Below are 17,289 nucleotides of genomic sequence, written 5' to 3'. Positions count from 1 at the left end.
CTTGCTTTTTTCTTAACTGATTTTAGAGTGTGAAGACACAGAAAGGTGAGTTATATATATAAGTACAGAGATACTGTACTTGTTAATATAAGCTGGTAACATAGATATCCCCATCAGCAACAGAAATGTAAAAGTGAGAAGTCCTATAACCTGTTACTGACAACTTGAACTATTTTGACCTTGCTGACTTTTCAAGATGGACCACTCACCTTCATAGATTTCCTTTTCTCAGCCTCATTCCTGCTGAGCTTCAGGGACGTTTTGGTTAAATCTTTAGAGGGGAAAAAACATTTTATTAAAGGTGCTACAATGCACGAATGTGTAACATGAAAGTAGATACTTTGAGAGACATGGATTTTCTCACATTGCTTGTCCCCTTATTCCAAGTAATGTGGCAAATTACAATATGTAACATGATGACATCACCCTCTGTGTCACCTCACACTTTTGCTTACTTCAGGGGTAGGTGATGTAGTACCTTCCAGATACTACTACAACACCATGTTTCATCCCCGTGAGTCCAAATCAGACCGGGACGAAGGATTGACTGATGCCCCAAATAACTCAGTTGCAGGGATTCCAAAGAAATATGCATAAAATGGCAAAGTGATCAGTTCAAGTGCTTTATATCAAGAAGGTTACATACAGCAATGCAATGCAGGATTCCTTGCTGCTATACCTCAGGACAGACACTGAAACAGCAAGCACCATGGCTTTGTTTGTGACAGGCCAATTGTATATGGGCTACTTATATAAAAAGCCAGCTACGTAAGCTGGCCCCAATTAACAACCCCTGGCTTAGAGGTCCGTTCCCCAGTCCCATCCATCTCTCAGATAAGGGAGTGGCTGAAAGGCAGCCAGCTTGAGACTTTAAAGCTTCAAAGCAAGCAGATAAACATGTATGAGTTTATTTTTGCAGTAAATACCAATTAGTCCTGGGGTTATCTTGACTACCAAGATAGTGTTTACAGGCCTTCCGGGACATTTGCACAATTTGGTTCTATACCCTGCCACCTCACCATCCCTGATCATTGGTCACATTGACAGGGCCTGCTGAGTACATTTGGGGGGGGGGGTTACTGTATTGCCTTTTATATGCCATACATCATGAGATGTCAATTGTAGGGTCAGAAGAACTAAACATACAAAAATATGCTTATGAAGAATGGGGCGGGGGTAAAGAGATGGGGAGTGATGGCAACTCTATGCTTCTCATATATCTGAGCACTAAAAACGTTCTGTGTAACTCTTACCGAATTATATATAATCTAGTGCAACCACCTTGCTCCATATGTTCATTTGATTTTGAGCATGCCAGGTTTGCTTGAGCTTTTGAGCATTCAGCTTATCACCAGGTGACATTGCCTATAACTTTCAGCACTTGGAGACATAGCTTCTGCAACTCTCCTCCTATTTCTCCAGCAGTTCTCTAACCTACCTCCTTTCTTCACCTCTTGCAAGTGAAAATAATCTCCTTAATAGGCTGGGTGGAAGTATGACATTGAAGAATTGGGTAGGTTTGGTTGTAATGAGAAGCCATGGTTTCCTGCTGTGTCAGGTGTGGGGAATCATTGGTCCTCCAGATGTTGCTTAACTACAGCTTCCATAATCCCTGGCTATTGGCCATGCTTGCTGCACAGATGCTCTTACAAAAATATAGTACTGCTAAAAATCATTGTAATTCAAATCAAACCTTTATACACCACCTGGATATAAAGCCATAACTGACCCTCTGCAGACAGACAGATGTGATCCATGTGACGCTGTCAAAATCCTATGTGGGCTGGGAGTATAAAGTGCATTGGGGCAGACAGGAAGGAATGTCTCTGCCTATGCTGTACCACTGAAATCACTGTTGCCCTACCACTTTCCAGATCAAAAATAACTCCACCCAGGAGAAAAAATGGCTGTGGGGAAGTACCCTTCTCACTCAGCTGTACATTAAATTACCTCCCTTCTTCTGCTTTAAAGCAATTTAGCACAACCTATGTCAGATCATGTTTCATCTAGTTCCTCTCTTGGAAATCTCACATAATAGATAATATGCCTTTTGTGTTTTAAATACACACTGAAAAGCCTTATGGTACTTGTTCATCACTTCGCTACTGAAGGATGTAATTGAAAAGGCCTACAAAAAGAGAGGTCACACCTTCTATCAGCGCTGACTTCCAGCACCTCTGCTGACATTTACTTTTGTCTTGCAGCCTTTCATCTTCCTGAATGCATCCATCGCTGCTGCTTCTAGGTCCTCAATTCCATCCTGATTTGCTTCATGTGCTCTTTGTAACTGATGATTACTCAAGAGTATAATGATCTCCATGTAATCCTGATGACAGTAAATCTATACTGATAGAAAGTGTGAAGCATCTTTTTACAGGCCTTTTCAATTACAGTCATTTCTCATTTGTCTATATTTGTTTCTAATATAAGCTTATATGCTCCCTTGCCCTTGCAGGGATTTATTTACACATACATCAATGTACATAGCAGACACATGCAAGGGTACTAGACATGTACCTTGTCTCTTTTCCTCTCTCAGTACCTTACAGTCTAGAGTTTGGAAGTAGGTATGAGTCACACAGTTATATTGTTCCTTTTTTGATTTGTTAGAAAACCCAAGGTTGCAAAACAAAGAATTTCTCTCTGCCACTCCTAAGAAGAGCCTGGCTGGATCAGGCCAATGGCCCATCTAGTTCTGCATCCTGTTGTCACAATGAACAGCTAGATGCCTATGGGAAGCCCAAACATAGGAACTGAGTGCAAGAGCACTCTCCACTACTGTGGTTTCAAGAAACTACTATTCAAAAACACCCTGCTTCTGGCATATCCATTGTGGCCAGTAGCTAGGAGCCATTCTGCATGAATTTGTCTAGCCCCCTTTTAGAACCACTGAAGTTAGTAGTCATCCCTGCCTCCTGTGGGAGTGAATTCTATTGTTTAACTATGTATAAAGTAGTACTTTCTTTTGTCTGTCCTGAATCTTCAAACATGACTCTGCATTGGATGTTCCTGAGTTCTAGAGTTATGAGAGGAGAAATTTTTTCCTCTATCTACTTTCTTCAAGTCATGCATAGTTTTTTTCTCCCTCCTTTCTCCCCTTCATCCTCTCTCTCACTCACTCTCATATACACACAAGCACATGTCCTATTCTGCCATCATCCATTCATTCTCGCATGTGCAGGTCCACTGGGTAGAGAAACTGAAAGTATCATTGGAAGTTTGGGCAGTTGTTGCTATCCTTCCCATCATTGCATCTGAAAAGCTAGCTAGAATGGATCTTGGAAAGCAGTTGTTTCCTCAGTACTGAGCAAGGAAGAAAAGTGAGCTGCTTGTTTGTTCTGATAATACTGTGGTGTTCCTCCACAGATGGCTTGCTTTTCTTCTGTGCCGGATACATAGAAATGATCTATTGCTCCTTGGCAGCTCACTTTGGGAAGGAAAGAACCAAAGAGGAGGCTAGGCAGGGGATGTTCTATGGCCTGGTGGTTCTGGACCCATTCCAAGACATCTAATTTTAGCAACTGCCTGTATATCTTCATTTTTCCAAAGTGGACTTCGTTGCCATTACAAATGGATTGTGATAACACGTCTTCTACCAAACCTCATGCAAGAGATAACTGAGATCCAGTTGACTTTGTCAGAGGAAGTAGAACACAACTCTGCTCCATTCTGGTAGTAGTGAACCTGACTTCAGCAGTCTAGGTAATTATTGAGATTTATTTTACATTACTTTTATACTGCACCCTTCAGTTATATTCTATGATCTATGATGATGGTTTACAAAAAAACTTTGCGTGGGATTCACCTAAGGAGCCACATCTGCAGAAACCCTTGCAAGGGCTTCCACTTGCACAATGGAGCTTTCCCTCATCTTCTCCCCTTGTGTCCCTGAAATTACCTTGTGTGTGTGAGAGAAAGCCTCCAGAACAGCACATGGGAAGGAGGGGGAATCATTCCATCTGGCGAGCTGAAATGCTTCTGCAGACAGAATGTTCAGAATAGTGCTACATGGAATTCCAACCGATATAGCTGGCGTTCTCATTCAAGAGCATTATAAAGGAAAGCGAATTCCACTATTGTCTTTTGCAATGTTCTGTGACTTATTCCCAAGCATTTAGAAGTCATGACAATCCTTAACTTGGGTAGGCTGTATTCTGAAATGATAGCAGATTCAGGTCAATTATGAAAGCCATATTTTGCTTAGATGTTGAGCTTTCCCAATATCAAATTTACTTTACTCTCAATTTAGTTCAATTAGCTATTTGTGAACAGATGGCTAATGTATATGTGTTTCTATTAATCCCAGAATGCCTATGAAGAGCCTTTATAAAATTAGCCTTGAAGTTTTGATTGACTCATCTGGTAACTCTGTGATGTGGTGGAGTTCATATGGGTTCAGTTTGAGTAGTCCTGGAAAGCTACCCCATAGCTTTATGCTTTTTTTAAGGATGACAGAGGCATTGGTGGGATTGCGATGATTTGAGCTAAAGTGCAAAGATAGCTAAGGGATTTACATGGATTCAGTCACTCAGTATCTAATAGGAGTATAGGCTTTTGTTTTTGAAAACGTAAATCAGCTGAATTTGAGAGGTGTTCCTTTCCACTCCTACTTGCCTGAAATGACGGTATTAGTTTATTTTAAAAATAAATAAATAATGGGAGGGCTCAGTTACAGATTAGATCCAGTTTGATCAAGGCTGGGCTATAGAGTACCAGAAGAGAGGCAGAGGTAAAAGAGACACAATGAGTTCTTTTTTCAGAAGTTGCATGCCTCCCATTTCTGTTTTTAAGATTCCAAACAGAAGACTTTACTGACCTACTATTGAGATAGGTGGGAGATCCGGAAACTTGATTTTGTTACTATTTACCGTACTGTTGACAGCATTCTGCTTTTCCTCAAATACCATGTAAGAGTAGCTGGTTATGAGCAAAGTGCAGCAGAGAAGGAAGCCAAGGAGGAAGTTCCTATATTCCATTCTGGTGAGAGAGAGAAAGAAAATAACACCGTATTAATTTTTTGTATCAGTCACATATACCTGAGGGATAAGAGGGTAGTGCATATAATGTCAAAGTATACAAATATTTTTGCAGCGTTTCGTTCTGTCCTTCCGACTAGTCACCTTTGCTAGAATGGAGAGAATGTAAGACCTTAAGCACACAAACCCTCTAGAAAGCCCTGGATTCACTTCTGGATGAGTTTTTTAGAAGATAAAAAGGCATCAAAAAGGATGCCAACTTTTTGTTGTTGTTGCTTTGCTCTATTTGCAATAACCTCAGTTACTCACATCAGTATGGGGTCAAAGGAAGCAAAGGTTGTTGGGTTAAAGAGGCAAAATTATTACAATAGGGCAAAAATAGCTTTCACTTTCATTTACTGATTGCATCATCATCATCATCATCATCATATTTTTTTATTTATATCCTACCCTCCCCAGCTGAAGCCGGGCTCAGAGCTGCTAACAACAGTAAAATAATACAGCATTCTAAAAGCAATTTATTATAAAATCAGTTCAAATCAAATTAATGGGCTAGAGTTCTGCAAAGTAGCCAGAATATTATCACCACTGCCACAAGATAGGAAACACCTTTAAAATTTTGTTTCTATAACAAGATCTGTTTAACTATATTTTTGACTGGCTCCAGGAAGAAAATACATGCAATGTAATTGAAATAACAATGATTTGGCTTCTACAATTCGAAAAAAATCTGGTATACCAGAACAGGGAATGTAAACTGTAAACTGTTGTCAATGTGCAAATAATTAAAATAGAATTAAAAAGGGCTCCTTTTATATCCCTATGCCCTGTTCCTGCTATGTTGCATTCTTGCAATTTCTCTTTGTTACTGTAAAGTAAATATTTGTCACTGCCTTTTGCTGAAACAATTGAAGTTATTGTTGAAGCATTGTGAAGGCATACATAAGAGAAAATGCAAAGCACCTGATTGCTTGCACAAGGCAAGAGGAAAGTAAAGTATCAGCTTTCTTTAATCCATGAACAAACAATTAAACCCAAGTGAACACTATCAAATCAACTGAAAAATCACCTGTGGTGATCAAATTTAAGCAGCCATTTCCAAGTCAAACAGTTCCAAGTTTATCCATTCTTAAATATCAACTTAGTCCCATAAAAATTGCTGAACACATTTAAACTCAGTCATATTAACAACAACAACAACAATTTATTATTTGTACCCCACCCATCTAACTGGGTTGCACTGGCCACTCTGGGTGGCTTCCAGCAAATATAAAAACATTAAACCTTAAAAAGCTTCCCTATACAGGGCCACACTAAGAAGCTATTTTTAAATATCCCCAGAGTTAGGGGTGAGAGCTATGTATATAAATAAATAAATAAATGGAGAGATCCAGTATTTTATTGTAGCTGAGATTTGACACATCTCCTTAAAACCATAATGGAGCTCCCCACCCTGAAAAAACCCAGAGCCAAATGAAGATAGGTTGTGGGTGCTCAGTGCACACTGGATGCTTTTGGACTGTTGCAGGAGGATGGGGAGATAAATATTTGGGGAGAAATGATGGAACAGAGGGGCTGAATCACTCTACATAGTAACATTTTATTTCAGTGCCCCACTTCTTGTTTTCTGTTTTTAAATTGAACTTGTACACTGTCTTGAAATCCAGTATAGTAAAAAGGTGAGTGAGACTATTTAGAAACAATGAACACGTTCAAACCAAACACAAACCAACACTTGTTGCTTTGTGGAATATCTCCATAATATTTTGCACAAAACATGTTAACCACAATCCCACACATAGTCAAGTATGCTTAGGTTCAATGAAATCAGTTTCATGCTGGTTTGTATTCCCCATCACAACAAGTTATGGCCTGCTTTAATTATGCAAATTGTTTTATTACCCAATTGATTAGGGGGGGAAATGACTCTCAGGGTCCTTTCCCACTCTACAGTTCTATGGTTTTGACAGCTATCAATAAACAATAACACAGAAAAGATTTGTTTTCAGACTTTTAAATAATTTTTATATGCCCATCTACCTTTGGGAATGTTACATATTGAGAACACATTCAAACCAATTCTCACCACATAATCCCAGAGAAGACAAGGTGCAAAGACTTGTGTGTGATGTGTATGTCTGTGTGCAGGATATAGTACATTTTAATCATTATTCATGAATGTTAGAACCATCCCACATTGAATATGTACTATAAGATTCATGTTATTTAAGAAATAGGCCTTAAAAAACCCCAACTTAAGCTCGAAACACCACTCATATACATATATTTTTGCTTCATTCTTTTTCCATCTAGCCCTTTATGCAGTTCTTAAACTCAGAACTAATCCTATCTGTTACAGTTAGTCTGCATTGATTGATCACAGTCCATCGCAGTTATGAGTGCAGAAACTCACTGGAGTCAAAGGGCTTCGGTTCTGTGATGCATTATGGCTATCAGTGTGCTCTAGATATGACGTGCATAATTCATTAAGTATAATAAATCCCCTTCTGTTTTGCAAGTGCATCAGAATCCATTCGTTTCAGGAAAACCAGACATATATCAATTATTCATATTATTCAGTGCCTCCAGATGGCCTTGATCTCTCAATACAAATTATATCATAGTTACCTTCTCTGAAGCAGCTCTCTAGGACTTCTCTGTCCTCTCCTTTCAGTTCATTTGTAAAGAGCAATTAGTCTGTTCATTGGCATTAAATATTAGTTTTTAAACTTGTTGACAGGGGGAAAAAGACGACCACAGAGCAAAGCTCTATCAGTAGGGAAATGCACAGTGAAAGTCTGTGATCACGCCTTCTTACCAATAATATATTTCAACTCTAGGGCATTTTTCCATTCTGGAAAATTCACTGGCACAATGCCACATCTTAATATGGAACATAGCCTGGGCCAGCTGATTGCTCCTGTTAAGACTTTGTCCGGGTTAATAAAACTACACTAGCTGAACTAATTTAACAGAACATATTTAAATTTTTGCAAATATTGAATTTAGGCTCACATAAACCAGCTGAGCTCTTGTTGAAATCAATTTAGCTCAAACCATCTGTAGCAAAACCAATGGATTTACAGTATTTTTTCATGTATAACACTCCCCCCCCCAATGTATAAGACACCCCCTATTTTTGGGAACTCCAGATTAAGAAAATGGGGGGAGATTGTGTCCATGTATAAAATGACCCACAATTTTGAACATATTTTTTTTTATTATAAAACCTCATATTATACACTGAAAAGTACAGTAAGTGCTATGTAAACTGGTTTAAAGCAGAATGACCAGATACTAAGTTTGCACTTCAGCTGCTGCTAAAATGTAGAGATTTATGGGTTAGGAGTGAAACTGAATCTAAGTAGTGCTAAGTTACACATCACACTGAAACATTAGTCCCCAATGCTTGTCCTGGAAAGGGTATTTGGTAGACAATTCCAGATACTTCGTTTGCTCTTCTCAGCCATGGCAAGGATGCTCACACATGTCCTAAGTTGTTGTGGTGGGCATTTTGCCAGGCTGGCACAAAGAGGGGAAATACACTAATTGAAGAGGGCATCTCAATGCACACTCCTTAGTCATCTCTAGGATGACCTATAGAATGCTTTATGGCTCAGCCACACTTCTGCTTATCCCATGTCTAGGACGCATGGGTCTGGGTAGTTTACCGCTTGTCACATGCTTTCTAGACACAAGTCTGAGTGGTTTTCGGTTTGCTCTACCGCTTTCTCCAGGAAAACCCACTCTCCACCACCAAATTGGAGCAAACGTCAATCCGCAGAGAAACTGATGTTTGCTCCAATTCCATGGTAAAGATCAGAGTTTCCCAAGGGAAACTGTCAGGATAAGCAGAAGTCTGTCAAAAAAGAAAGAATGAGTTGAGATGCAGAAGTTTCCATGTGCAGTCTCTGTGTGAAAAACTCATGACAGAATGTAACCTTTGTGGCATGTGGCTTGTCTTGGCCTTTTTAGGACTGTTGTGAAGGTTTTCAAAAGGAGTTATTTATTAAAAGGAGCTATAGTTATGAAAAATATTAGTCCGCATAGCATTTATGAAAGGAGTAACCTCAGGTAGTCTTAAAGGAATTCTACTTTGTTCTATCGTGAAAAGATAGCCAACCTAATCGGTACTGATACATTTCTTGTGCAAGCAACTGAACAAACTACGTGTGTGTTTGTTTGTCTGTCTGTCTGTCTGTCTGTCTGTCTGTCTGTATGTGTGTGGTGTGTTTGTGCACAGTACCTTGTGTATGTAGCACTAAGAAGGAAACTTAAAGCTAGAAAGTAAATAATGATTCTGAAGACTGAGTTCTTGCAGTTACCAGTATTGCTCCAAGAGCATGTTATCTCCTTTGTTGATTGAGAAACTAATTATTCTATAACAGCTATCTGAATGTTTGCCAGCTAGCCCATATTCACTTTGCATTAGGATTGCCATATTTCAAAGAGTGCAAATCTGGACACAAAAGTTTTCGACGAACGAATCCCGGTTATGTCCAGGAAATTCCGGACGTACAGCAGCCCTACGCTGCCTATTTGTAAAAATATAACATTTCCAAAAAAACCCCTGTGTGTCTAGATTTATTTTGGCGGGTTTATATTTTATCCTCACAAACACCCTGTAAAAAGCTATAATTTATATCATTTCCATATATCATTTGCATTCTTCCTGTTAAGCAATGTGTTCTGGGCAGTTAATGATAAACTGAAGCTGAAATAAACCCTGAAATTTACTACTAACTGGGGTCATGGGAAGCTGAGAGCCACTAGTATTAACCCTACAACTGGGATCATGCTTGGAGTTTGGGGCATGAGGAGAGTAGGCTACTATCTACCATACCCCAAACAATGTTTCGGTCAGCAATTTATAAAAAGGTTTATTCTGCTTTATGCCAGTCCCCCCAATTCACTGCTCATGCATAATACAGTTCATGTTCTTTCGAACAAGAACACGCAACCAGCTTTTTGTTTGTTTGTTGTTTACAACAATTTGGGCCTCGTTTAGAGATGCTTTAGGAAATTGATCTTTGTGAATTTCAATACAAATTGACCTGATCTGAACCACCAAGACTAATGTCCAGATAGGAACTTACAGTGCAATCCTCACCATGCCTACTCAGAAAGAAGTTCTATTGAATTCAATGATGCCTACGTACAGGAAAGTGGTGTTCGGTCTAAGCTATCCACTGGCTTTTAGTTTTGATGTCAAAAGTATCAAAATATGTTTAAAGCATGTATTTTGAGAGAAAATATGTTTAGAAATGCATATTTAAATACTTAAATGAAAATTGTCATTATTTGGCAGATTAATGTGGAAACAGGTTGGGTGCAAATTTATAGACTATTTCGTTTTATTTGGGGTGATTTCAATGGGAAATTAATTGGCTTTCCTTCTATGAAATTACATAAATTCTATTAATTTCTAAAAGCACCATTGTTTAGTAGGATTAGCCCCTATCACTACGGTATTAATCTTTATTATAAAATACCAGTATTAAAATTTAGTCTTCAGTCCTCGAACTGTACCTGGAAGGAAACTAGATGCCAGTTAGCTGATACAGAAAAATATAATACTGTGGCTTTAGGCTTCATAAGTGTATATCATAGTGGCAAAATTCAAGGACTGAAGGATACAAGTCATGGAGCAAGATGCTCTCCATACCAGATGGCACATTGACATTGATAATAATAATAAGCAAACAACTTTTTAAAATGACACATCTGGCAATGATTGTCTGAATTGCACTAACGTCACACAGGGTGAGCCAAGTCAGAGTTATCAAGTTGTGTGAAAATTCATAAACAAAAACAAGTTGCTGAAAACCTAGATGTTGTAAACAGCTTGCATAAAGTTCTGTCCAGTATGAAGGATCCAAGAAGATAGGTAGTTCAGTTCCCAGTGATACTTGACGTGACAATTGAAATGCTATGGCTCAGCCTGTTTATGAGTCTTACAAACAAACAAACAAACAAACAAACAAACAAACAAACTCCAGTATACCAGAATGTGGAGGATGCAGAGAACATTATGGGAAACAATAGGGTTTGTGCCATCTTATGTCATTAAAAGGTAAAGGGGCCCCTGACCATTAGGTCCAGTCGTGGCCAACTCTGGGGTAGCGGCGCTCATCTCGCTTTATTGGCCGAGGGAGCCGGCGTACAGCTTCCGGGTCATGTGGCCAGCATGACTAAGCCGCTTCTGGCAAACCAAAGCAGTGCACGGAAACGCCGTTTACCTTCCCGCCGCAGCGGTACCTGTTTATCTACTTGCACTTTGATGTGCTTTCAAACTGCTAGGTTGGCAGGAGCGGGGACTGAGCAACGGGAGCTCACCCCGTCGCAGGGATTTGAACCGCCGACCTTCTGATCGGCAAGTCCTAGGCTCTGTGGTTTAACCCACAGCGCCACCCGTGCCCCACGTCTTATGCCATTACCACACATATATTAATCTTGGGGGGGGGGAGGACAAGTGGGAAGATTTCAGTGGCTTGAATGCAACACATAGTTGTCTAAATCACACAGTAACAGTCTATCTAAATTGTTAGTAGCAAGATAGATTTCTTCCTTCGTTCTCTGTGGATTATTTATCATGTTTATATACTCTTACTTCCAAGGCAGTTTATAATTTAAATTACTAACACAATGAATGATGCAAAATATTCTCAGGCTGATTTCAGGAGCTGATGACACTTGCTCCCTAGCTTCTGCTTTCCCTCAGGGCAGCCAGATCTTAAGTTACCCAAAGAAGGTGAGGTTGGATTCCCAAGCAGTTCTTTCAGGATACTTCTTTCAAGGGCTGATTGTTATTTGCTTCCTGCCTGGGCTTCTGCTCTTTTGGCTTTGCTCAAGGCACACACAGGTCTTTCTGCTTTTGGAAGTGGTGGATAATACAGCCCCAGTAGTGTCAGCTTGCTTTGGTTTTATTTTCTTCATCTTCATTAATAGATTTATTCGGTATCATATGTGGATTATTGCCTAAGCTATGGATGTCTAACAGAAACCTAGAGTGTGAATATATGTAGATATTATTTGAATTCATTGTACAGTGGTACCTTGGTTCTCAAACTTAATCTCTTCCAGAAGTTTGTTCCAAAACCAAAGCGTTCCAAAACCAAGGCACGCTTTCCCATAGAAAGTAATGCAAAACGGATTAACCCATTCCATACTTTTAAAAACAACCCCTAAAACAGCAATTTACTATCTAACAAGACCATAGATCCATAAAATGAAAGCAATAATAAACGTACTGTACAATAAAATAAATAAGACAGTGTTGTAGATGATAAAAATTAAAATTATTATTTATTATTATTTATTATTTTTTCTTACCTGCATTGATGATAGTCATTGTTTGGATAGTCATTGTTTGGATGTGAGGCTTATCAATTTCCACAGTCACACAATCAGTAGCTGAACTGGGTTCCACACAGTCACAAAAACAAATTAACCAAAAAAGCCTCAAAAACAAAAATGCAAAATAAATAGCAAAAACAAAAGTACCAAACTTAATCTGTTCCGGAAGTTTGAAAACTAAGGCACAGCTTCTGATTGGTGCAGGCACCCCAGATACAATAGCCAACAGCTGCACCAGACATTCGGCTTCTGAAAAACACTTATTTCCAGGTCTTCGGTGTTTGAGAACTAATGTGTTTGAGTACCAAGGCATTTGAGAACCAAGGTACCACTATAATCATAAAAATAATGCAACTGCTTTAGCCTAGTGTATGCTTATCAGAGGGGCAGAGCAATTCTAACCTCTGTCAAAGTCCAGTTGAGGGAAGCTACCACATATAAAGAGGCTATATCAACCAAAGGCAGCATGAGATGATGTCACTGGTGTTAAGAGGCCAATAGATCTGGACCAGTCTCATCTTGAACTGGGCTGGGAAAAGACACGGAGACCTGCCTGCCTTGCTGTTCATGCTGAGTCCAAAGCTATGGGTTTGGGGGCCTCCCTAGAAATCTTATAGGAAAGCAAGATCTGTTGAAGTGTTAATGCTGTGAACTCTTCCATCTAATGCATCTAATGCATGGAACTCTTCCATCTAATGCATATATATCTAATGCTTGCATATAGGTGTGTAAATAAAACTATATATCACAAAGACACCACTGTCTCCAGTAACCTTCATTCAAAGGAAATCAAGCCCAAGATATATGCTGACAGCCCTGAAATCTTTCATCATTTGGAAATTGTGGTGCAGCTAACAATATAAATAAATAGGAATGCAAGATACATATTGTTCATTCATTCATTCATTCATTCATTCATTAAATTTATTAGTTACTCTTTTTTTACTCAACTCAGAGTGACTTACAGAACAACAGTATACACATATACAACAGTATACACATATTAAATGGAACAACTGTAGGGTGTTTTCATATTTATCTTGGAGTTTTTAAGCACTGGCTTGCATAAATTTCTTTTTGTAGTAGAAGAAGAGAAGAGTTTGGATTTGATATCTCGCTTTATCACTACCTGAAGGAGTCTCAAAGCGGCTAACATACTAACATACTCCTTTCCCTTCCTCCCCCACAACAACACTCTGTGAGGTGAGTGGGGCTGAGAGACTTCAAAGAAGTGTGACTAGCCCAAGGTCACCCAGCAGCTGCATGTGGAGGAGCAGAGACGTGAACCCGGTTCCCCAGATTATGAGTCCACCACTCTTAACCACTACACCACACTGGCTCTCAGTAGATCTTAAGAAAGTCCATGACCCTGCTGCTGGCTTCATAGCCATTATAGGGAGCATCTTAAATGAACTTTTATACTTCCTATGTGGAACTTCCCTAATTGTGAAACCATGATGTGGCACAATTTAACTGGGAAAAAATCAGTGTCACTGCTCATAAAAATCTTACGCTGGAAAACAATAGGTTGCTACTACAGGCATATAAGGAAAGGGAAGGGGGAAGTGAACTTAAAAGCTCTTGTTTGTTTTCATTTGCATACAATCTATTTGGCATGTTCAACAGTATTGGGTAAAGTGGGGTCATCACAAATACTGATTCTCAGTTAGATCACTGCATTTCAAAGATTCTGCCTGAGAATACTTTCATCAACATGTCTATAGAGGATTTCCTTTATGTTGCAGAGAATTGTGTGAGATTTACTAGCGCACACAATCATGCAGAGTGCTGCTGTCCAGGCCTGTTGGGCTCTGCATGCATGAGAGGGCACCCAGAACCACAGTCAATACATCTTTTTGTTGAGTATTGTAAGGGAAACTGTAACGGAAACCCTGTTTGAAATGGATCCAGACAATCCCAGAAAAAGCTCTAGAAGCCCCTGAGTGAAGAAGTCAGTATTTATTTATTTAATATTTCTATCTCACTTTCACTTCATCTGGGGGGGGGGGGTCTCAAAGTGACTGGCAGAAAATGGAAAATATACAATGTACAACATTTAAAACATAGATTAAATAATCAGAGACTGAAACAAAGGCCACCACAAAAAATGCACAGAAGACCAAGAAAATCTGACAGGTTTCCCCAGAAAAGCTCAACAATTTGGGTTTGTTCCACCAAAAAAGCTGTCAGGAATTTTATTTTTGAAATATGGCAACCCTAGATGTAACATCGTGTAGCGAAGAAGCAGAATCAAGCCTCCCCTTCCCCCTCCCTAACTGGAGATAAACTCCAATTCGCTTTATCATTATGTGTGAACTGGGAAAAGCCTGGTCCCTTTAAACTGTGATTTGTTTTAACAACACGGGATTACAAATCATGGTTTGATCCTCAACAAACCATAATTGAAAGTAACTAAAGATCCCCTGTCTGGTGCATCTAACAGTACACAATGGTTAGTTGAAAACAAGCAGTGAATGCTTCCTATCTCCTTGTGGCTGTGCCAGAGATAGAGAGGAGAGCATGTGAGCCCTTTGCTTATTTCTGCTTGTTAGCATTGTATCTGAAATCCACCATTAAGTCTGTGACATTTCTATCCAAAGCCCAAATGTATACAAGAATAGAGTGACCCATTCACTGCAACAGTAATAGGCGGTAATAGTATTATCATAATGAGGGCTATGGAGAATTTTCCAGACACAGAGAACCATGAATTCAAAATGGCTAGTCATATAATTAAGTTAATTTAATTTACATTAGTAAGTTCATTTTATTCAAGTGGATTTAATATCTGAAATTACCTGAAAGTATTATTATTATTATTATTATTATTATTATTATTATTATTATTATTATTATTATTATTAAAAATGTATTGAATTAAGCAGGATCTCCACAAAAGCAAATTTGTGTTGCAAAAGACAAAGTTACATTGTTCATCACAAAACATAAGTTGTGTCCACATATCTGTCAGTCACACGGTTATAAAAATAACCCATTTCTCTTTCAAAAGTCCATCAGTTTCCCTGCTTTTGCTGTTTTTCTTTATTTTTTCTACATATAATGGTTAATTACATCTAAGTTATAGAACTAACTTAGTTATAGACAAGGACAAATAGTGTCTGTTTCTGTGGGCAAAATTCCAGTATTTAAATGTTGATCAAGGAAACAGAATTTGATCTTGTACAGACTATTTTACATTTTCCCTGCGTACTAGAAACTTTTATTTTCTCCTTCCTGCAAAAGCAACACCACCCCTGAGAAGGGAAAAGAAAGGACTTAAAACTGAGGAAAATTTATAGATGTTTAAGAGAACAATTGCCAGTATGATTTTATTATTCTAAATTACAAACCTGAAGTCACCATAGTCGTTGGAAGCAAAAGGAGATCCTACAGAATCTTTCAGACACTTTAAAAATGATAAGAAAACATTTCCCGAAAACAACCATGCCAACAAAAAGTACAAAAGATGTATATCTTGTGATACAAAATTTTACTTCATTTTGGAATAATGATAAAATTGAAAATATGTAATTAAAAGGCGAAAAGAAATACTTAATATTGTTAAAACAGGAAACCAACATTCAGAATACTAATATGCAATAAATTACTTTGCAGTTATATGGAAGAAGTTTATAATCATTCTACCGCCATTTAGTCACCACTTGCTTATGCAAGAAAACGCCTCTGATCAGGCAACTTGTTTTTTTGTTTTATCAGGCAACTTGTTTTAAATTAAAAATAAATATATCCTTCTTTTATTTTCAGTAGTGAATATAAGACCAAAAGAACAATGCGTAAGAAATGAAAAACGGTTACTATTGTCTCCACGGAGTGATTCCAAAACCTTCAGAAAATAATGAAAGAATACTAAATAAATGCTGCCCCACTTTAAACTTCATACACCATTCCTAAAAATGCAGATACCGAATGTACTTGACCAGAATACATTTTTTAGTATAAAAAAGTGAAGGAAACAAAATCAAAAAGAATCTTTTGAACCAAAGTTAGAAGAAGAAGTAAAATTGATAAGATTAATGAAGCAAACAAATGAGCTCAGTGTAACAAGTGATGATAAAGTTTTGTTTTAAATGTTAAAAAGGAGCGCAAATACAGCACAATATTTGAACATTAGGAAGATCTGAGTACCGGTAACTCTTGGATTCACTTTTTCATCCCACCAAGCCATCCTTTGGGGTCTGGCTGGAAGTGGGAAATGGAGAGTCTAAAATGTAAACTTTTCTCCATAAAGGTATGTTAGAATGCAGAATTTATCAGAAAAGGTATTATTATTATTATTTTCCTATGAAAGTAGCAAGTGGCTACTGCATTCAGTACTCACTAGTGCAAATCAGAGCAGCTTTTCTTTCTTGTCGTCCTCTTGTCGTCTTGTCTGAAGAGAATACGAGCGATGCTCCTGGAGTTTTTGCTGTCACCCTCCTCCCCTAGGATTGCTGCAAACCTTTTCCTCTTCTAGCCTTTTTACATAGAGCCATACCAAGTTGCAGCCAAATTAATCAAAGTACCTGGATGGGCTCTCCCCTCCCACTTTAATTTACTGCATGTGGTCAGGTGTTTTCCCCCGCTCCACATGACTCTTCAAATCATTTGCAAACAGGAAAAGAGTGTACTTGAACTTAATCCTGTGTAATTTTAATCATAGAAAAATTCCACTGAGTGCAATGAGAACATCCCCAGATGCAAGCCAGACACAAATAATTGCTAGAAAAGCATTTGGAATAGTTCTTTGGTAAAATATCAAATCCTTCCGTAAAGTCCAGTTTTATCTGTTGACTAGGCACAGGCTTTGCTGGCTTTGATGAATGCAAAAGGGTTGGACACTCACTCACAGCCCTAGTATAGTTCTAGCCTTTCCTTAAGTCTGAGGAGAAGAAGAAACCTGGCAATGATTTGAATTTGAAAAAGCAAGCGACATCTTAGTTATTTTTAAATACTTTAA

General features: G+C 38.5%; 1 long non-coding RNA gene across 2 annotated transcripts in view; it reads right to left on the bottom strand.

Annotated features, from left to right (window-relative positions):
- Nucleotides 1-209: 209 nt before the first annotated feature.
- Nucleotides 210-17,289, bottom strand: part of LOC309534377 — a 78,598-nt gene continuing 61,518 nt past the window's right edge. The window contains exons 3-5 of one of the 2 annotated variants that reach the window (XR_014220647.1): nt 11,619-11,797; nt 4,869-4,977; nt 210-271 (exon numbers count right to left, since the gene is read on the bottom strand). This is a non-coding gene — a long non-coding RNA (uncharacterized lncRNA). The remainder of the gene's footprint in view (nt 272-4,868; nt 4,978-11,618; nt 11,798-17,289) is intronic. The other variant, XR_014220648.1, reaches the window with a different exon arrangement.

This window comes from Podarcis vaucheri (assembly GCF_965113315.1).
Source record: "Podarcis vaucheri genome assembly, chromosome: 6".
NCBI lineage: Eukaryota > Metazoa > Chordata > Lepidosauria > Squamata > Lacertidae > Podarcis > Podarcis vaucheri.
The sequence above is the reverse complement of the archived record's forward strand: the minus strand, read 5'-3'. Positions and strand labels throughout refer to the sequence as shown.